The sequence below is a fragment of the Pseudorasbora parva genome, chromosome 15 (assembly GCF_024679245.1).
Source record: "Pseudorasbora parva isolate DD20220531a chromosome 15, ASM2467924v1, whole genome shotgun sequence".
Classification (NCBI taxonomy): Eukaryota; Metazoa; Chordata; class Actinopteri; order Cypriniformes; family Gobionidae; genus Pseudorasbora; species Pseudorasbora parva.
The window spans coordinates 19,887,492-19,911,170 of record NC_090186.1 but is presented as its reverse complement, the minus strand read 5'-3'; the positions used below and the strand labels follow the sequence as shown (position 1 = coordinate 19,911,170).

The 23,679-nt window shown below is 38.0% G+C and overlaps 1 protein-coding gene across 2 annotated transcripts in view; it reads right to left on the bottom strand.

Annotated features, from left to right (window-relative positions):
* bcl11bb (BCL11 transcription factor B b) overlaps positions 1-23,679 on the bottom strand; it is a 42,788-nt gene that overhangs the window by 5,570 nt on the left and 13,539 nt on the right. The window lies entirely within an intron of this gene.

Below are 23,679 nucleotides of genomic sequence, written 5' to 3'. Positions count from 1 at the left end.
CATAATTTAATCAGTAAACATTGAGAATTAAGGATAAAAAAACGGTAAAATGTTTAATTTAGATCATTCTAAACCTAAATGGTTAGCAATCGCCTCATTATGCAGTGACTCTGATATGCCAACAGATTCAAATTTACCATTCAAACTTGCACTTTTTACTATAATACATTCAAAAGTTTGAGCTGCTGTTAAAACAGTGTCATTCCATATATCCTTACAGAATCAAAAGTATTTAAGGTTAAGGTGTAATACTGGGGATTTGTTAGGATCATCATATTTCATTGCGAGTGGTTCTTTTGGGTTTGTCTGAAAAACACCTGACTGATGTCATGGAGAGAGAGAGAGAGAGAGAGAGAGAGAGAGAGAGAGAGAGAGAGAGAGAGAGAGAGAGAGAGAGAGAGAGAGAGAGAGAGAGAGAGAGAGAGAGAGAGAGAGAGAGAGAGAGAGAGAGAGAGAGAGAGATGTGTAAGTGGTTTGGTATGACAGGTCCACAGCCTGTGATTGGCTTGGCTGGCCTTTAAATGGACACCTGGCAGGAGGGATTTTGGATGCTAAGAGAGTAACAGAGAGAGAGACTGAGGGAACATGAGAAAAGAGGTGGTGGAGATTAGACACTAAAATACACACAGGCTGTTCGTTTTCATTTTGAGACCCTGGACAGGAGCCCAAGTCTGGATAAAATCAACAACGGACATATTCCTCGGATAGCCTCATTACCATCCCATATTCCTCTGATGGCTGTGCAGGACTCATGAACATATCATGGGATGGACAAAACGAGCGTAATAGAGCATTCGTGCATGCACTAATATATGCGTTTGTGTGTGCACACTCGCACTTTTACCCCAACATAACTGTGTGCTTGAGCTACTGCAATTTGCATCCTATCACATCGTACAAAAAACACCATATGTTACTAAGGGACCGTGTCAGCTAACAGACAGGCAGACTTAATGACGACCAAAGACAAATTTCATCAACTTTCCAAACAAGCCAGAACGAGAGCGAGAAACCCATAGTGAATAAGTTAGGATATGCTAATGACCCATCAGAGATCCATGTCTTGTGACAGCAGCTTGTGTGGCATGATAGTGTGAAATTACCCATCAGGCACCTCAGGAACACAAATCTCCATCTGATCATGGTCCATTGGGTCCTACTTTGTGTGTGTGCCACACTACAGAGGCCTGGGAGGGCCATGTCACAGAAAAACGCTCCAGCCAATAAAAGTGCTCATTATAGAATCATCGCTGTTCGCTCTGTGATTCAATTTGCAGTAATTACTGCGGTCCGTGTCCATGAAACCGTTCGCTGTGGGCCGCAGAGGTCAACTGCCAGTTAACAGAGTGTCTTTTCTCCTCTCAATGTATTCAATTGCAAGAGCCTAATAGCCTAATTTTCTTCCCTCTTGCACTTCAATAAATATTGCTGGGATTACAGGTTAAACAGCTAAATTGAGTTGTGGCTGTTATATTACAGAGCTGGCTGTTGGTGTGTATGAAGCTAACAACCCTGCAGTAGCATTCTCGTTGTGTTAAACAGTGCTGGGATGTCTATGTGCATGTCTTTGTATGTGTGTGTATAGAATATGTGATTAATGACAAGCGTGCATGTGTGCGCAGAGGGGGTTTTACACTAAACTTATCCAACCTCTTGGGTTTAGTATTACAAAACCTCACGGCCAATTAGTCCATCCTCAGGGACCTCCAACCTAGGTTTAGATATGTTGATTTCAACATTTTGTGGCAATTAATTTCCTTTTAAGAGCATGAATGCAGTGACAGAGAAGTGAGGAGGAGGGGCCGGAGGGTGTTTTTTAATTATCTCCGAACAAATCTGGCAGACTTGAGAGCACTGCTGTTTCATGAGGGAAACAACATTAGCGTTAGCTACTGCTGTCTCCAGCATCACCCGACCATGAACCAATCACTTACCAAAGCTGGACTAATGGAATAGTCATGTGATGATGTGCGAATGTGTGAAGCTCGTTTGATGTTATCACAATGCAAGGACATATGTGTGTTCAATAATGTGCAGCTCGTTTGGTAATGTCACAACACAGGGACATATGAGCATGTGCGAATGCGTGAAACCGGTTTGATGATGCCACAATGCGAGGACATATGCGTGTGCGCAAACGTGTGAAAGTCCTTTCATGATGTCGAAATGCATGCAACTGTTTCGTTGGTCACCACGCAAGAGCATCTGATCATGTGCAAATGTATGAAATTTGTGCGATGGTGTCACAACCCAAGGGCATATACACCGATCAGTCATAACATTATGACCGCGATGCACTGTGTATTCTGACACCTTTTTATCATAACCAGCATTCAGATCAGACCACACAGGAAAGCCTTCGCTCCTTATTTGCATCAATGAGCCTTGGCCGCCCATGAACCTGTCACCAGTTGACCGCTATTCCTTCCTTGGAGCACTTTTACTGACCACGATAGATAGATAGATAGATAGATAGATAGATAGATAGATAGATAGATAGATAGATAGATAGATAGATAGATAGATAGATAGATAGATAGATAGATAGATAGATAGATAGATAGATAGATAGATAGATAGATAGATAGATAGATAGATAGATAGATAGATAGATAGATAGAGACTGATAGATAGATACTGATAGATACTGACCACTGTAGACCGGGAACACCCACAAGAGCTGTAGGTTTGGAGATGCTCTGACCCAGTCGTCTAGCCACAATTTGGCCCTTGTCAAACTCACTCAAATCCTTATGCTTGCCAATTTTTCCTGCTTCTAACACATCAACTTTGAGGACAAAATTTTCACTTGCTGCCTAATATATCCCACTCACTAACAGGTGCTGTGATAAAGAGATAATCAGTGTTATTCCCTTCACCTTCATAATGTTATGCCTGATCGGTGCAACACGTTTCTGAATTATATAAAGACAAGTGCATGTTAGAACATTTGCAACTTGTTTAATGTCACAAGGCAAGGACAAAGTAGCATATGCCAACGTGCGAAACTTCTGTGACAACGCGAGGGTATCTACATATTAAATATGTTGCAAATACATGCAATGCGTTTGGTAATGGCATCACAAAGATGAGTACATGTGTGAAATTGTACAACATGTTTGATGATTTCACAACACAAGGACATATAATCATGTGCCAATGTGTGAAACTCATGTGACAACTCATGTGGGCACATCTATGTGTGTGCGGTTACATGAAACGCATCTAAGTATGTGCAAATTTGTGCAACGTCTTCTGAAATCATATCACAAAGACAAGTGCGTGTACGAATTCATGCAGCTTGTTTGATGATGTCACAGCGTAGTGTGTGTGCAAAGCGTGAAACTCGTGTGACAACGCAAGGTTTCTCTGTGTGTGCAAAATGCATGTGCGAATGACTCTAGATAAAGTCAGAATGCAAGGGCGAATGTGCGCATGAAAACGCATATAACTAGCATGATGAGGTCACATTTCTAAAATAGCAATGTGTGTGCACTCCTGGCCCTGGCAATCTTGAACCCGCTGCATTCCTAGCTGTCGAAAGCCACAGCAGTGGATTTGCATAGAGAACAAAGGACGGGGTGATGCCATGGGGACTACGACACGCCTTCACTCCCCTCCGGACCCTCCCCCCCACCCCAAACGTCCCCTCTGTGCACCTGTCACAAGCCTGGCTGACACCTCACACCGCAGTAACACGGGCCCTCATTAGCATGCCTGTGATCTGGGGCTCCCAGGGGCTTGTGGGGCCTCACCTCGCATCACTGATGTCTTGTTTGTGATGATCGTGGCTAATCAGGGGGCCAGACCACTATGCTAATGAGAAACACAGAGGTACAGCATTCTGTGTATTGCAACTCTGCTGTCTGTGCCACCAACACACTCTAGGGACCGGTGATGTGATTTGGATGCGAGTGCTTGTGTCTGAAAGAGATAAACAATGTCTATGCACTATGGTGCGCTATGGGAAGAGTACCATGGAATATGTTATTAAAAAAAAACTTTGAAAGTATTACTGATTCTTTGAAGTCAATTTAGATGGGGGTGTCCAAACTCATCCGGGAAGGCCACTGTCATGCAGTGTTTAGCTCCAGCTTGCCTCAATACACCTGCCTAGAGGTTTCTTATATGCCTAGTAAGAACTTAATTAGCAGGTGTGTTTAATTGGGGTTGGAGCTAAACTTCTGCAGGACAGTGGCCCTCCAGGAGCAAGATTGGACACCCCTGATTTAGATTAATTATGCAATTTCTATGCAAAATGAATGACTGTTTACTGACTGGTTTTCTGAACCCTCCTCCTAAACAATCTTCTGTATCTCTACTTATAGACCAGCAGCCATATCATTCTGTAGCCAAAGAGTGGTTTCTCACTGAAGCTAAGCAGGGTTGAGCCTGGTCAGTACCTGGATGGGAGACCAAATGGGAAACAAGGTAGCTGCTGGAAGAGGTGTTAGTGAGGCCAGCAGGGTGCTCACCCTGTGGTCTGTGTGGTTCCTAACGCCCCAGTATAGTGATTGGGACACTATACTTTAACAAGCACCGTCCTTCAGATGACACGTTAAACCAAAGACCTGATTTATTAACAATGAAAAATCCCAGAATGTCCTTAGGAAAAAGAATAGGGGTGTAATGTCGGCATCCTGCACTGTAAAAAAAAAAAGGCAAATTTTGAACTTTTGCAGTATAATCGACTGGGATGTTTAAGTTATTTCAACTTAAATTATGTTAAACTGACTTTAAAAAAGGAGCTTCATCTTGTATAACTAATTTTAAAAAAAAGTGTAACATTTCTTAACTTATTTTGATGAGTTAAAACAATGTAAAAACATATGTTGTCATAACTTATTGAACATATAATGTTTTACAGTGTGGCCAAATTAGTTAAGCAGGAAAATAATGCAACATAATTTGATTCAGCTGTACAGCCACTCTGGAGAAAACAGGGATGTCATCTAGCTCATTTCAATTATCATATCATGTCAATACGGGAAGATCGGTAATATAGTTGAAAATTTAGTTTCCCCAACTGAGCAAGCCAAAGGCAAACAGTGGCAAGGAACCAAAACTCCATCAGGTGACAGAATGGAGAAAAAACCTTGGGAGAAACCAGACTCAGACTCTGTCTCCTCTCCACCAATCAGCTGGTGTGTGTGGTGGGTGTTCTGGCGCAATATGGCTGCCGTCGCATCATTCAGGTGGATGCTGTACATTGGTGGTGGTTGAGAAGATTCTCCCCTTATATTTAAAGCACTTTGAGTACCCAGAAAAGCACTATAAAAATGTAACAAATTATTATTATAATAACTGACGCATGAGCGCATTAAGATTAAATAATCCAAGCACTTAAAAAATGACATACTTCAGCTTTAAATTTTATAGATGGTATTTATTTATATCCTTCTGTTACTGTTTCTCTTTGTCTGTCTGGATTTCTCTCAGTAGATGTGACTGTACATTGATAGAGCTGTGAGCCTCAACAAACCATCATATTGTCCCTTGATAAATGATTATGACAAAGAAATAAATTATTTTGGCAGGAAAATGATGAATGGAAAGCCGAACCACATGCTGGGACAAAAACCACCATACCAGTTTCTTAAGGAGATTCTTATATTTTCATGCTAAATTCCACAGACTGCAGCAAAATGTATGTGTGTGTGTGTCCTCTTTGATGTGCTCTGAAATAAACTGGTAAATAAAACTAACAGAGATATTAATCAGTCATTGTCTTGTTTTCCACTGACAATGTATAGGCCTATATAACAAATTGTGAGAAATACAATTTTAAAAATAATATATTTAAATTTCATAAAATAAAACAAAAACACTGATTAAGAATTAAGGATTTTTGCAGTGCAAATATGTGTTGGCTCAACAAGAAATCAAGCTTGATAACCATGAGCCCGGTGCTCAGTGTGAAAGCCTGCTCTTGCAATACTTTAAACTGAACTAATAATTACCTTTATCAATTTCGCTGTAGTCTTTTTTTACCCATAATTCTCCCGTAGTTCAGTGCTCTGGTGGATTAGCGTTATCTATGATTCCTGGCCATAATGAGGACGGACAACTGTATATGAAAAGACTCTCATTCTACTGTGGAAAAACTGTGTGTGTAGAGAAGCCACAGAGGATAGTGGCAGGGAGAGTGGTTATGGCAGGCACACACGCATACATACACACACTTATGTCTCCTGTCTAAGTGAAAGCAGGCCTGTTGCAGTAACCGTTCCAATCTGTCTCCATCTGCAGGAGCACAGAGGAGGGACATCGCAAACTGTGGTCTCAGCACACAACACACTAGCATTTTGATGCATAAACATGCAAAAGACACCTACATACCCACAGTCACACCCATTACCACACCTACACAAACAAATAAACTTATATTTTCAGCCATTGTCACAAACCAAAAAGAAAAACACCTAGACCCCCATAATAAATGGATACCAACCCAATCATCAAACACAATTCTCAAGGCCTGCACTGCTAAGGAAAACAAAATAATCTGTATTTTTACCTTGTTTTCTGGTTCAAATGTACAAACATCAATAAATTGCCAATCATAATTACATATTCGGGACTTTAGCGACCTGGATCTATCTCTAACAACGATGGATCTTTAACTGCTGCAATAAACACTAATGATTTTAAAGGGTTAGTTCACCCAAAAATGAAAATTATTTCATTAATTACTCACCGTCATGTCGTTGGACACCTGTAAGACCTTCGTTAATCTTTGGAACACAAATAAAGATATTTTTGTTGAAAGCTGATGGCTGAGAAAGGCTTCAGATAGGCCTCCGTTGGCATTCAGTACATTCCCACTCATAAGACCCATAAAGGCACTAAAAACGTTACAAAGCCCATCTCACTACCGTGGCTGTACAATAATTTACAAAGCACCGAGAATAGTTTTTGTACGCAAAAAATCAAAATAATGACTTTATCCGCAAAGTTATTGTCTTCCGTGTAGGTCTCGGACGTGAACTCAGGCCATAGCGGCGCTACTCCTCTTCCGGGTCATGTATCTGAACGGCGGAGCTGCATCATATTCTCGCCCATGAGTCGAGTTCACGTCAATAACTTCGTTATTTTTATTTTTGTATGCACAATAACTATTTTTGTCGCATTGTAACATTATTGTACAGCCACTGTAGTGAGATGGACTTTGTATCGATGTGTTTAGTGCCTTTATGGGTCTTGTGAGTGGGAATGTACTGAATGCCAATGGAAGCCTTTCTCAGCCATCAGCTTTCAACAAAAATATCTTCATTTGTGTTCCGACGATGAACGAAGGTCTTACAGGTGTCCAACGACATGAGGGTGAGTAATTAATTAAATAATTAATTTTTGGGTGAACTAACCCTTTAATAACAGAATAAAAAAGGCAAATTTCACAACCTTGCGGAATTTGGAAGGGTTCTATTTGAGCAGATGCATTTTAGTAAAGCTATCTTTTTCCATTGCTTCAAAATCAACATTGTGACTGAGAGTTCAACTTGTCATTGAGAGGTTCTTCACCAGATCCACCATCAAGTGACAATGACAGTGACACTAATATTTGACTGTGTGCAGTACTTGCTCGGCAGAAAATCGATGAGCCATTTCAAGGTTTCCTGATAATGATTATATGTTTGTTTTATATCTATGGTAATTAATAGTGAAACATCACGTCATCGTTGTGTATCAGACATTGCCACCTATACACCAATAAACGTGAACTGTACTTATTGAGTCATCAGATTAAATTATTGTTTTGCAGGGGAAAAAAAGTACACTATTACATACCTCGGGTCACTAACGACCCTATACACTTTGTACACTTGTTTTATTTGTTTATTTTTCTCGAAAAACAGACACCACAGGGTAGTGAAGGTTGTCCCAGGTTGATAAAGACCTGAGGTATGTGTTTATGGGTTATGGATACATTTCTTTTGCACTGCTAATATGACATTTCTCTGGGACTAAAACTGACACCTAGCAGTGTGGAGTTCAGTTACCAACGTCAATGTAGAAATGCATCATTCCGAGATTATCATAATTAGCATACAATCAAAAGTACACAATAACATATTAATGAGATAAATTGTTCGGCTAGTTATGTGACTTTAAAGATGTACTTGGCAAATAATTTGATTATCTTATGAATGTGTACATATTTAAAATATTTATATATATATATTTGTAAAAGTGCATTTATCTTGCTTTAAAGATCAACAAAGATCAAGAAAAAAACGACAAAAATAAAAAAAATTACAGTGCTCCATGAGCATCCATATACATATCTACACACCCACATCAGCCTTCTTCTTTCTCCTGCATGCTTACTGCCAGTCTCATGAAGAAACAGGCCAGCCAAGGGTAGCGTAACTGTCTAAATGAAAACACATGCCACCCTAGAGTGCCCTGTCATCATCTGATACTGCCAGAGCGAAGACGTCCTACGGCGCAGACGGGAAAGGACAGTGAAAAACAACTGGAAAGACTTCTCTGTCAGTAAGAGCTATGGCTCTTGGCTCGGTGAGAACAGAGAGAAGTGCATTAGCACAGCGTTTTGTGGCATTGCAACTAGTCTGAATCATAGCTTGGAGCGTGCGTCACCGCGTTAAGATCTGGCTGGCGCGAAAAGGCGTTCAAGAAGAGCTGCAGGAACTTGATGGATGACACTGGTGCTTGCGGCTGAAGGGAGATGCGGAAAAGCCAGCGGGGTGGAGAGAAAAAAGCAAATAGGGGGACAGCGAGGGACCAGTTCAAAGCAAACATTGCTCCATGTCATCACAATCGTACCCTGGATCACAATCAAATCTCCCACCCGGTTTGCGCTAATCTCTGTGTGTTTGACATGAGAATGAGACGGAATAAAAATAGCCTTGCGTTAGTTAAGTTGTTACTTTAAAGAAAATGTTGACCTTTATATCCTTTTAATTTGACATGTTTTAGAAGTAAAGATCGATACAAAAAATATCTGTTAGCATACTCATTCATCTCTGTTTGGCTGGTGCAGGACTTTCCAGAAGTGCACAGTTTGCTCATGTCATAAACATATATATATATAGTAACTTCACACTTAAAATAAAAAATCTGATAAATACATTTGTTTTCCTTTTAAATTAAAGGGATAGTTCAAAAGAAGAAACTCATACAGGTTTGGAACAATATAAGGATGAGTAAATTATGACAGCATTTACATCTTTTGAAGTTTATTTTGGTTACCCCATTGCTAGATATTTGTTTTCTTGTTTTAACCATAAGCGCACAAAAATATGACTATATATCTTAAGTAATTTTAAGATATACCTTAAGTAATTTAAGGTATGCTGGGACCAGCCTGGGATACTGGTTGCTGGTTTTCTTCTCCCCAGCAAAACCAGCACTATTACTAGCTCTAACCAGCATAAACCAGCCTGGACCAACATAAAATTCACGCTGGTTAATGCTGGATTTTTCATGTGTGTGAGCAAGGGAAGCAGAAAAGAGCAGAGAGTTATCCCGTATGTGAAATAATTGCCCTGGTATTTTTTGGATTACGTCTACTATAATGGTCCCCAGCTGGGCCCAGGCTTCTATACCCATTTAAAGCTCACTGTAAAAATCCCCAGGCCCTCAGCGCGCCTTACCAAACAATCAGGGCCCTGTAAAACAGCTCCTTGGATACCTTATGTGCCGGAATCTGCGACACATGCCAGTCATGGGAATGGGTCCCACTTCTGTTGCGCTCAACAGGGCCAACTCTGCAGTGCTACGACTAGTGCAACAATCAGTGAGTACCCATAATCCTTAGCACTGATACAGGTGACCACAAACTCAGATGCCTGCATAATATACATCCTAAATTGTATGCAATATTATGATTATTAATTATTGCATTCAGTACATTCCCACTCACAAGACCCATAAAAGGCACTAAAAACGTTGTTACAAAGTCCATCCCACTACCGTGGCTGTACAATAAATTTACAAAGCGACGAGAATAGTTTTTGTGCGCAAAAATAAAATCTAAATAATGACTTTATCCTCAAAGTTAATGTCTTCCATGTAGGTCTCGGACGTGAACTCAAATTTCAAAAAATGTAAAGTATTTAATTGTGTGGACTGCGTTTATATTTATATTTCAAAATACGAACACTTTAAAATAAGCCCCCATTACACTCAAAATTCTGCGTAAAAAACAACCCAATGTTGTGTCAAATATGGACTAACCCAGCAGTTGGGTTGTTTTAACCCAGCGATTGGGTTGTCTTAAGCAAATATTTAACCCAACCACAGAGTTAAAACAGCCCAATTGCTGGGTTAGTCCATATTTGACCCAACATTGGGTTAAAACAACCCAGCCTTTTTTAGAGTGTAGTTACTATTATTTAATGCATTAATTTACTAACATTTACTAACAACGAATAATACATTTGTTACAGTATTTATTAATCTTTGTTAAAGTTAGTTTATAAAAGTACAACTAATAATTCTTAGTGCATGTAAGCACAAATCCATTAAATCTAATTAACAGATGCAACTTTTAATTTTAATAATGTATTGGTAGAAGTTGAAGTTAACATTAACTAAGATAAATAAATGCTTTAGAAATATATTCATTGTTAATATTAACAAAGGCAAGTTAGCAAACCTCAATTCTAATTAAACTTCATTGTCACATTTGGTTACACTTTTTTAAGGTGTCATTATCACAGTGTAATTATACATTTAAGTACTCAGTAATATTAGATTTGGGTATTAGGATTAGGGGTTCTTTTAGGGTTAGTTGCATGTAATTATGCATCATTTACTTTTGCTGTAAGTATATGTAACACATGTAACAAAGTGTTACCTAATCTTTACTACTTACTGAATACACACATTGTCTACTGTTTTTTGTTTTGTTTTAAATAGTATGTTAAACAGCGTGCATTAGCCTATATGATAAATGTTTTAAAAATGTATATTATACAGTACTTCTTAGTTGCATAGTGATGTACACTTAGTATCTTGGAACTAAAAACTGATATTAGACACTTTTAATCCAGAATTAAATACCAAGTTAAGAAAAAAGATGTTAATAATTGTGTCAATTTTTATTTTAGATTTATTTGCCACACCAGAAAAGAAAGATCAAGTGCATTGCAGGATAGAGTATTGAGTGCATGGTGCTATTTTGCATACTGCACATTTTCAAAAGATGTGTTATATGTAGAGCAAAACCATGCATTACAATTATCACACACACAATAATCATGTTAAGGGAAAGCACCAGATTTTCCCAATAGTAACCCATTTAGAAGCACTATTTCTTGAAAAACACGATTTGATGATGTGTAATTTTGTCTTTGTCTAATGTTTATACATTTTTCGGTCACACTTTAGTTGAGGGTCCAATTCTCACTATTAACAATTTACTTATTAGCATGCATATTACTAGGATATTGTCTGTTTGTTAGTACTTATAAAGCACATATTAATGCCTTTTTCTGGATGACCATATTAAACTTAACAATATTAATAAGCAGCATTTAGGAGTTTATTGAGGCAGAAATCATAGTTAATATGTAATAGTAAGAATTGGAACCTAATCTAAAGTTGTTTGTTGTTGTTGTTATTTTTGCATTTTACATGTACATACATTTATATTACAATGAGTTTAAAATTTCACTTTGAAAATGAAATGCTTTCTGTTTATCTCACTACAAATGTTAATATTATTTGCATTATAATTATATATACTTAAATACCACGTTTATACTTTTTTTTCAGACCACACACACACACACACACACACACACACACACACACACACACACACACACACACACACACACACACACACACACACACACACACACACACACACACACACACACACACACACACACACACACACACACACACACACACACACACACACACACACCTTGTCCAAATTCCAAATTAATCTAACAATATTAGCCAATATTAGATATTGTTTATATAGGCTATTTAATTGTGGACTCTTTTATCTTCCTAAGTTTATATTTGCACTATATGTTAGTATTTAAGAATACCTAGCCTACCATTTTTTTAAAGTAGTATATTAACCATATATATATATATATATATATATATATACACACTTTTTTTTGCCTTTAACGATACACAAAAAGACATAATCATGTAAGTTGTCATTTTCACATAACAAAAATACTTTCTCTGTTTATCTCACGGCAAATGTTCATATGTGCATTATAATTGTTATTTATAGTTAATACACGCACGCTTATCCAGCTCTGTTTCAGACCACACACACAAACTTGTCTAATACCAACTTAATATTTAAATCCATTGTTATAACTCTCTGAGATCTATTCTCAGACTCAAGGAATAACCATCATCCCAGAAGTCCCTCCTCTATTATTTATAAACTTTTTTTTTAGTCAGACAGTAGACCTTTGTTCTTTTACATCTTTCATACTGAGCATTATAACTATTGTGAGACCTAAATTAACCTATACGTATTTCATAATATCGATTTGAAGTGTTTTATTTATTCATTAAAGTTACAATTTACCTTACAATATATACTTTCCCCCCATGTACTACATTTAGTGTGCAGAAATATTCAAATAAAAAAATTAAATATAATTATAAACTGATTGACAACACAGACGGTTAACTGCTTCATGCCAGTCATATTTATGAGAACAAAAGTTAAAAAGAGAGTGCCGATTTCTCCGTCATGTGTCATCTCGCCCTCAGCCCTCTTCATCCTCTGCTGGGGGAGATCAGCTTCTCCCAGGGCTGTTTTCACAATGATGCGTTTTCAGCTTTTGGCACAGCTCCCCGCATAGCTTATGGTTAAGAACAGTCTTTCATCTAGCCAATGCCTTTAGCAAACATACCGGGAGGGCCACATCTGCCGCACACTACATGCAAGAACAAGCCCTTACTGGCATGAATAAAAACTGATAAGATCCAGGGTTTATTCATTCAGTAGGTTGCCAGGGAGGGTTTAATGCTGAATTATCATGGCGGCTCTCATCCAACAATCTCAAACTGTAATGTCATCCAACCACTATCAACATGATAGAGCAGCCCTCTCCCCTTATTTTAGAGCACTAAACTCTTGTTCAAGTACTTGGTGATGGGAAAAAAACAAAAAAGACAGCTAATAAAGACAGCACTTGGTAAAAATGGTATATTATATTCCCAGTTATGCCAGAATGCTAGCCTGACAAGCCAGACCCACATCAAGATGTTTGGTCTGGAAACTCACCATTGACAGGGCTCAATCCGAGGGGCGGGATAAATGGTTGTCTTTCAAACTGCCTCTGCACACGATAGGATAGCGCTACCACCAACCAGAGCAACGTGAAGCGGAGCTAGTTGACAGATTAAACATTCGCTGTATCCGTTCGGCTAAACTCAGATCACATATTCCCTTTTTAAGAATGACTTCAGTGTCATTCTTTGTTCTTTTCTCAGAGAAAAGCTTAACTCCAAGTCTTCCAGAGTTGCGGGCAAAGCTGATTCGAAAGACCGCTGTTCGAAAGCCTCTGTGTTTACTAGAAGCACGCAAGCGCAACTTGGCCTTCATTATGTTAAGCCCCGCCCACTGACTCTAAACACAATGTGATTGGCCTGACCAGAGTTTGGTTTTTACAGCTCAGAACTGTATTGAGAGTTGCTAGACGACACTCGCAGCAGATTAGATTTGCTGCCGCTAGGGTGCGTCTAGATTTCTAGGCTACTAGAATGCAGTAGTCTGCTGCAAACCGACCTGCAAATTTATGAATTGCAACATGAAAACTGTATAACATGATTTTAATTATTCCTTTAATGTTTTCATGGGTTAGCCAAAAATGAAAATTGTCTCACCATTTACTGAGGGTGCCTCAGATAAAAACGTTATCAAATTGATTCCCGTTCACATGGATCCTTGGAAAATACTAAAAACGCTGTATTATGCATGCCAGACAAGTAATATGTATATGTATTTAAATGTGATTGCCTATAGACTAAACATGTAATTTACTTGCATGCCCTTACCATTCTCACAGATGCACGCATTTTGAAGTTTACACGAAGATGATAATGGCATCGTTTCAAAACTTGTCGAAGTTTGTGTTGTCAAGCCACCAAACACTGTTGCCATGCAAATGAAAGTCTATTTTAAAGTGTTCTATTTTAGTTGAAAATGGTGTCGACGAGTAAGTGACCCCAAAGTAAATAACTAATGATTTTTTTACAACAGAAATGAATCAATCAAAAACCTAATTTAGCTGGATAAATTTTTTTCTAGAGCTGATACAGACAAAACAATCTATCTTCCATTAATTTCACTGTAAAGCTGCTTTGAAGCAATCTGTGTAGTAAAAAGCGTTATATAAATGAAGGTGACTTGACTTGTGACCCTCATGCAATCCCAGTATGTGACTTTCTTTCCTCTAGGAAACACAAATTGTGCTTTTTAGAAAAATATCCCATCTCTGTGATGTTCAAAACCACGTAAAGGGAACACGATGGAAATCCACACAACCACAGACAATACATCAATATGAAACGAAAGATGTGTTTAAGAAAAAAATCATATTTCACTCTTTCCACCACCAGAATTTATTATAATTTTCACAAAGAATATTATGTTGTAATGAACAAGCCATATATCAAAATAAAGAACAGAACCTCTCTGCTTTTAAAATAAACAATATATTCAAGCTTCATGCATTCTTTTTTATCATCAATGAAATGTAATTTTATACAAAAAGCTGAGAAAATTGCATAAGCAATGCTTTTATCATTGGTTAATTCTTATTTTTTCCCTGTGTTTTGATCAGAAGATTCTCTACTCTTTTGGAAGTTGCATAATAGCGATGTTGTGAAAATCGCGCAAGATGTGACGTGGAAGCACAGAGGACCGTCACATCTCCTGTGAGTTTGACCACATCATGATGTTTGCATCAAACAAACTCACACATATAACAGTTGTCTGGAATATAAGTTTGAAAGGTTACACTATTTCAGTAGGTCAATTTAGAAATTCTACTAACTATAAGTAACTTTGCAACTACGTCAAATAACTCTCATTAGTAGACTGTAGTGTACGGTTGACTGTTAGGGGTGAGGGTTCAGGTTGTAGAATAAACTGACGTGTAGTTGCAAAGTTACTTATAGTCAGTAGAATGTCTAAAGTGGAAATAAAATGTTAAAGTTTAAGTATTGTTCTCACACACACACACACACACACACACACACACACACACACACACACACACACACACACACACACAAACACACACACACACACATTTGTTTTTGTGACCTACGGCATAGGCGTAATGGTTTTTATACCGTAAAAACTGTATTTTCTATCCCCCTACACTGCCCCTACCCCTAAACCTACCCATCACAGGAAACATTCTGCATTTTTACTTTCTATAAAAAACTCATCCTGTATGATTTATAAGCCTTTTGAAACGTGAGGACAAGGCCAATGTCCTCATATTACACCCTCTCCTTGTAATACCTATGTCATACCTATGTCATTATACACATTTGTGTCCTCATATGTCACAAAACATGCACACACACACACACACACACACACACACACACACACACACACACACACACACACACACACACACACACACACACACACACACACACACACACCTATCGTCTGTGTAGATTAACCTCATGTTTTCTTTGTGTGATTTTTGAAGCTTCAACTTTGGAGGTCCCGTACACTTGCATTATATGAACTCACAGAGATGGATTATTTTGTTAAAAAATCATCTGAAGAAAAAAAAGTAATCCGAGATGGCATGAGGGTGAGTAAATGAACAGGGAATTTTCACTTTTGGGTGGAGTATGCTGAAAAAAACACAGACAGTAACTGTGTTTTTTCAACGTATGTGCAAATAAACGAACTGAGAAAAAAAGTAATGTTGTATGAGAAAGAATTACTTTAAAAGCCTTACTTTTATGGTGCCACCCAGCAGGACTCCACACACAATGACAATTGAAACTTGCCACCGAACTCTGACACTAAACCACAGCAATGGTACAACACACTGCTGTTTACTGCAGTATAATTCAGTGCAGTCTGCAAGATCTCGTCTTGATAATCACACTGTTTTTATTAACATCCTTTCAAATGTTCACAGACTCGGGAGCTTTTCTAAACTAAGCACGTAAAATGTTTGTTGTCAGTAAACCATGTGCCACGTGGAAGATGACATTAAAGTACAGATAGATTGCACATGTTGCAGGTTTGAGAGAGTCGTAACAGATAATCCTTCACTGTCCGCCTGAGACAGCCGCCAGAAGAACCTTCTCCTTTGGGCATCAGTATGTGTGTGGCTTGGCTGCCTGACTGTGACACTATAGTCAGTGTTGGCAAATAGCTCACCATGCAAACACTTTGTCACCCGGCAGTGCCAAGACTATTGTAATATCTTACTGGTAGAGCCATCCCAATGTCTAGTGAATGGCATTATTAATAAATGTGACCTGATAAACAAGGACTGTACTGCTGAGAAAAACAGTTTAGACCAGCCTAAAATGAGTCTGGTTTTAGTTGGAAGACCAGGCTGAGAGATCAATAGGCTGATTGATTAATTAATAATCAATTATCCATTCTAGAATGATTCGGGTGATATTGTTGTATCTGCATAATTTTTTTTTGTTACGAATAGAACAGAATATGTATTTTTTAAAATATCCTTCAGTTTGGTATGTCACATTTCCACAGCGTTTGAGATATATATATAATGTAAGCACAAACTTTTATTTTTGATGCAATAAGCCCTGTGGGTTTCAGAGTGAAGCGCGGCACCGGTTTCCTTTACACAAATTTAGCTTATGTCACAGTTTCAAGTTTAATTTTACTGTGAACCAAGATGCATGAAAAACTGTATCATGAGTGCACAGTACGCACTGTATCAACAGCTGCACATAAAAATAAAGTGAAAGTGACATGTGAAGGCCAAGTATGGTAACCCATACTTGGAGTGCATTTAACCCATTCAAGTTAGTGCACATACATTAGGAGCAGTAAGTAGTTAACACACACACACACACACACACACACACACACACACACACACACACACACACACACACACACACACACACACACACACACACACACACACACACACACACACACAGACTGCAAGCCAGGGGACACACACACCCAGAGCAGTGGGCAGCCATTTTGTTGTGGCACCCAGGATGGTTAGGTAATTTCCTGCCAGTATTGAGAATCAAACCTGCAACCTTCAGGTTACAAGTCAGACTCTCTCACCATTAATCCACGACTGCCCAAATTTTATTAAATCTCTGCCATTGCAATTTTATAACTGAACTAAGCCATATCGCCGTATTGATTTAATTACAATATACCTGCTTATACTGACCAGCTTAAAGCGGCAAAGACCAGTAAAACAGCTTTGAAATAGAGCTGCGGTGTTCCATTGGTAGCAGTACAGATATCATCTAACGTTTATGAACCACTGGCATGCCATCTCACCATCCTTGCAATTTCTAAAATATTTTACTTGAATCCAATCATGGATAATTTGACAAAAGAGTGTGAGATAGAAAGGAAGAGGGAAAAAGCGTTACACATCTGGTCAACACCATCAGCACATGTTGAAATTTAGTGGCGACGCTCACAGTCCAAATTAGTGGCGAGTTTTATTCCCCGCTGTGGAAGGAAAAATATCAAATCTGTTGCCATATGACTACAATAAAGTGGTATGTGGAGCGTTTGATGCCTTCATGTGGGATACTTTAACTCTTTCCAGGGCTCGGCGTGGAGCGCACATGCAGCGCTGTCCTGCTCTATAATGGGTCCAACATGGACCAGGTTGACCCCTGCCGGTAGACAGCACCAATCAGACTGCGAAGGGGTGGTCTCGTTTGGATGGATCCCAAAATATAAGCAGGCCTGAAATCCCAGAGGCTCTAACCACAGGCACCCTGCAACAGAGATGCTGGCATAGCTTGGGTGTTGCAAGGGATCATGGGTATGGTTTTTGTTAAGTGCCAGGCATCATGGCTTTGCGTATTGCTGCTACATGTCAGAGGTCAGAAAAACTGAAATTGGTACAGCGGGACTGTCCATCAAACATAGAGAGATCTGAGACCCCAATGAGATCTGATGGCTTATAGATCAGCAAAAAGGTGAAGTGTGTAATTGTTTTGATGCTTAAATGCTTTAAATTTCAAGACAATAATTTTTAACTATATAGTCCTTTATAAAATAAAATAAAAACTTAGGGAATTGTACATTTCAATGTGGTTTTAATTGCAAAATGAAGTTAACCCTTAATAAAATTAGTGTGGTGGTATTTGGCGTACCATGTGCCTTGATTTTTACATTTAAAACATTTTTAAGGTATGTCAAAAAACACGGTTATACAATGGCAAGTTTCGCCTCTATTTGTCAGCGAAATTAAATCATGCATATTTGAAAATAATTAATATTGCCTGTAAAAATGTGCTGGTTTTAATTTGAGTTGAGAATTTATTGCTGTTGCTTTTGCTGAGTTGAAAATGAACCGATCTTAATCTATAACAGTGTTTTCAACTGGTATGTGGTGACACAAAAATGGGTCGCAGATCTGTTCGGATAAGGGTATAGACAGCAGGGGGAAAGCAATGCTAAATACAAATAATAAAATGCAATAAAATCAATTATTGGCGAAAAAATGAAGACAGATTGTGACATGCTCTTCTCCTCGAAACTCATGAACAAAGCTATGCAAAGCAAAAGAAAATATGACCCAAGCGACATTAAAATATATAAAAGAGGATGAAGAGGAACAAATAAATATGGTTTGTGTGACCACAATGTGTTTTTAGCAGTGAATTATTGGCTGCCAAGAGCATGAAACTATCAAAATTCAATTTACATTCATAAAACAAACATCAAAACTATAAAGACTGTAAATCACCGTTCTGCGGTGGCTTATGCATTTATAAACTTGTCCATTTTCAGAAACACTTTATTTTACAGTGTGCTTGTTATACATGCAACGTGTAGTTACTATAACTACAAATTATGCATAATTGCATGCAACTAATCCTAAACCAAACCTAATCCTAACCCTATAGTAAGTACATGTAGTTAATTAATATTACTAGTACTTAATAAATGTATAATTACACTGTAATAAGGACACCTTAAAATGAAGTGTAAACCAATTTTCCTATTTAGCCATTTTAATAGAAATTGGTCTAAATAGTTGTATTTTAAGTTAAAGTTTTTGTCTACTAAACAATTGTTTCCAGTGTATAATATGAAGATTTTTCCAGAGGATTTTTTTATTTATTTTTTATTTTATTTTGATAACCACTGTTCTATAAATTTTAATATTGAAAGATGTATTATATTGAGGTCTTGTGGTCAAGGATAAGCGTAATTTCCTTTATGGTTTAAACTTGAGAGAACAATGTTTCTCTGCACTGCTGGACCTGTGGTTCTTTTTACAAAAAGCCTTTTTTTTTTTTTTTTTAGAAAAACCTCCTGAAAAAATGTTGCATTAAAAAATTCCTGTATAAGAGTACTTGAGATAGCACCTTCATGAACATTCAAAAGCTGATCCTTGAGTTTACTGAAGACACTGTGTATTTTAAAAATTGCTCTGAAACTTCAAAAACATTTCATCTCTTTTAACTACAGAAGTCAGACGTGCTGTTTTCATATGCCAGAAAATTAGCAAGAGTTTGGACTCAAAAAAGAGAAAAAAGGACTGTGAAACTGACTCATCAAATTCACTTTCTATTTTGCTTCAGTCCCTGACACACACACACACTGTCTGAAACAGCCACTGTAACCCGTAATCACAACCCCGAAGGCTGGACATCAAATGCTGCAATGTTGAAAACAGATGATCAGAGGTAATTAACGCAGTTTCATATGCAAATTTAATTAATGCAAAACTACAAAGTCATTATGCAAATGGCGTCTTCTTGAGCCGCTGTGCAAATATTCATCACTTGGAACAGGGATCAGTCTCTCCATCTTTTGAAACTCTCTCACAACACACACACAAGCCTGCACGCGCGTGCACACACACTGTTCTCTTAGGATCGTGTATGAATAGTGTATTTATTTTAAACTTCTTTCCATTGATACCAGACTGGGACCATCAGAGCAGACAGCTGAGAGGCAGAAAGACACGATTTGGCACAGGAGTGAGACAATGAGACTGTTAGACCGGCACAGTATGAATATTCATGACACTGATTACTTTCCATGATTAAAGCCTACTCTAATATTTAAATGAGCGCATGCTAGGTGATTAGAGGAGCGGTGGAAAGGACAAGCGCATGATGCGGTACACTTTCTCTAGCGCTCATGGAGTATGATTAGCGAGATAGTTCAGAGATTGATTAGAAACTAAGGGCAGTTTCGGATATGAGGGAAAAGATTTGAAAATAGCATGAACGATGCTGGTATGATGGCGGTATCATATCAGAAACAGCAGGTAATGTGCACTTTCCATGAATAGCATACAAATTGATGTATAAATCCCTTTAGAGAACTATTAGATACATTAAATCAACTGTTATCAACTGTTATCTAAAATAGAATAAACATAACATGAAAAATAGCTAGCTTAAACACTTGAATTTTCTATATTATAGGAACAGAGAGAAGGGGACATAGAGACACATTTTTAAAAATGTGACTATATGAAGTAATAGCTATACTATAATATAGTAATATATATATATATATATATATAAAGCTTGCTCTATTTTAGGTGCTTTGCTGTATTGTTTTTCTCCTATAGAACACAAAAAGAGATGTTTAGCAGAATGTTCATGCTGCTCTTTTCCATATAATGAAAATTAATTGGGGCTGTTAAGCTCCAAAAATAAAAAAAGGCTGTACAAGTCATGCACTGTATATTTAAGTCTTCCAAAGCCATGCAATATTTTTGTGTGAAAAACAGATAATAATGGAAGTTTACTGAAATATTCTCAATTCTCATTTGCATATGCATATATATTCAAACTTCCGCAATCAGTTGCATGGTCTCATTGTCTCAATGCACCATACTGCACATATATTATGGAGACCCGCACATGACATGCAGTAAAAAAAACTAGTAGGCTAAATCTTGCACACGTTTTACTAATTCGTTCCATATTTGCTAAATCATGCGCATGTTAAACTAATTTGTTCCCTTGATTTGCTAAATCGTGCACGCGATTTATAAATCAACGGAACGAATAAGTAAAACGTGCGCACGATTTATAAATCGAGGGAAGGAAATAGGAAATTGTGCGTACGATTTACCTTGTTTTTCTTGCATGTCATGTGCGGGGCTCCGTAGTTTATGACATTCTTCTTTCAGACAAATACAATCAGAGTTATATTTAAAAAAAAAAAAAAAATTAAAGCTTCAAAGTGCATCTATCCATCATAAAAGTAATCCACACGGCTCCAGGGGTTATTAAAGTCTTTCTGAAGTGAAGCAATGTGTTTGTGTAAGACAAATATCCATATTTAAAACTTTACAAACTGTAATCTCCAACTTCCAATAACTGTCGTGAGCGTGTTCCTGAGAGACTGGTGTTCCAGCGTATGACAAGTCTCTCGTGAACGCGCGTACAACAGTTAGCAGAAGTTAGAGATTACAGTTTATAAAGTTTTAAATATGGATATTTTTTTAATTGTTTACCAATTTACCTAGGATGACTTGAGGGTTAGCAAATCATGGGCTTCATTTTTGGGTGAACTATACCTTTAACAAATCTTAACAAACACATACTATCCTAAATCACTTTTGAATTGAAGTGGCATTTTTAGCATTCATTACAACATCCCCAGATGAGATGTAAAGAGGTTAACGCTTAGCGTTTTGGCCCACAGCATGTATGATTTTTGCCTCTAGGCAACCGTAGCTCCATATTTAATTAGCCCAATTAAATTTAATCTAATTTGACTGAAACTTAAGACAGTTAAGTGGCAATCTAATGTGTTGAGCAAAGCTTTCATACTCTGGAAATATTTAATTCAAACCCAAAGCACCTTCCTGCATCCCAGGGCTTGGCCACTTCTGTCAACGAAGCAAAACTAAAGCTGAAGTTCTTCAGTAAAAAGTTCAGATAAAAAATAAATAAAAATAAATAACTCTCAAGATAAAGAGCTCTAAAAAGGCACATTCAAACAAATACAGAAAACTAATAACTTCTTATAATCTAGTTTAAAAAAGAGAAAAAAAAGTCTTGACGAGGCTGAAGTCTGGGTCCTGCTGACTGTAGTTTAGGCCAGCAAATGCGTGTGTGTGTTTGATTTGTCTCTATTTGTCATTTTCTGACTAGCAAGTGAAGCATTTCCTTGTCCAGGCTGTGTGTGCTGAGAGGAGGGTGGGCGGCACTGCGGTGGAAGATAACATGTGGCCCCTCCAGGCCCAGCACGCTAAACTGAGTCTTTAACCCTCGGAATAAGGAATCTTGTTCATTAATCCCCACACTATGTCTCTTAGCACTTGAATTTTAATGGGCTTTCTTAGCCTTTTTTTTTTTTTTTTTTCTTAATACGATGATATTTCCCCCAAACACGTCGGGTGAGGATTTCTGGAGTTTTTCCTCTTGGAGAATTGGTTTCAGCTGCTGGCGCACTCAGGGCTGTTATGTTTCACTTAAAGATGAGAGAAAGAGAGAAAGAGAGAGAGAGAGAGAGAGAGAGAGAGAGAGAGAGAGAGAGAGAGAGAGAGAGAGAAAGAGAGAGAGAGAGAGAGAGAGAGAGAGAGAGAGAGAGAGAGAGAGAGAGAGATGCTGTGTCTTGCTCTAATAAAATCATGCAAAGGGGTGTTAATCCCTCTTGAAGGCCCAAGTCAAAAGAAGAAGACCTTTTGAGAGAAGCAATTCAGTCAGAACCGGTGAACAGTATTGCGTGTGTTCATATATCTGTGTGTGTCAATGTTGTAATAAGCAGAAGTAAAGGCCCAGGTATACTTTATTTTCCACGTTCCACACAGTCTCGGGCACAGTCTGGTCCACACAGCTTTAGTCAACCGTGGATGAGCGTGAATGGACGAGTTTGAAATATGCGTAATACGATTGCTTTTTATACTCTACTAGAGGGCAGCACTGAGTCATGTCATTTGCAGGGCATTCGCTTGGAAGTATAGAAGAAGAATAGTAGCGTATCTGCCATTACATGTAATGTTTAGAGCAAGAATCAAACAAAAATTATGGAAAAGGATACACTGACTGAATCCGAAATCACATACTTCCCTACTACATTGTACGCAAAAAATGTATGTGACAATGTCTCATAAAAGAGTTAGCAAAAAGTACCCAGATTACCTACTTCTTCCGGCAAGAATCTAAAGTGATGGACACTTTACTATCCCATGAGGCCATGGGAGAGGATTTATGAATGACAGTGAAGCAACGCAACTGATGCTGGTAGGTCACATTATGAATGACAACATGGCGAATGTAGTACGTCCAGATTGCATTCATACTACATGCATTCATTCATACTATATGGAACATACTTTTTTAGCAGCTGTGTAGTACTTATTTATTCAAAATAAATACCTAGTCAAGAGAAAATGCGATTTCGTACGCAGCTATTGCTTTGTTTTGTATCCCACTTTACACACTCTCGTTCGACTATACTTCACATCACAACTATGCATATTGCCACCATATTGTTCTTCTGTCTCATCATTCACCTTGTGC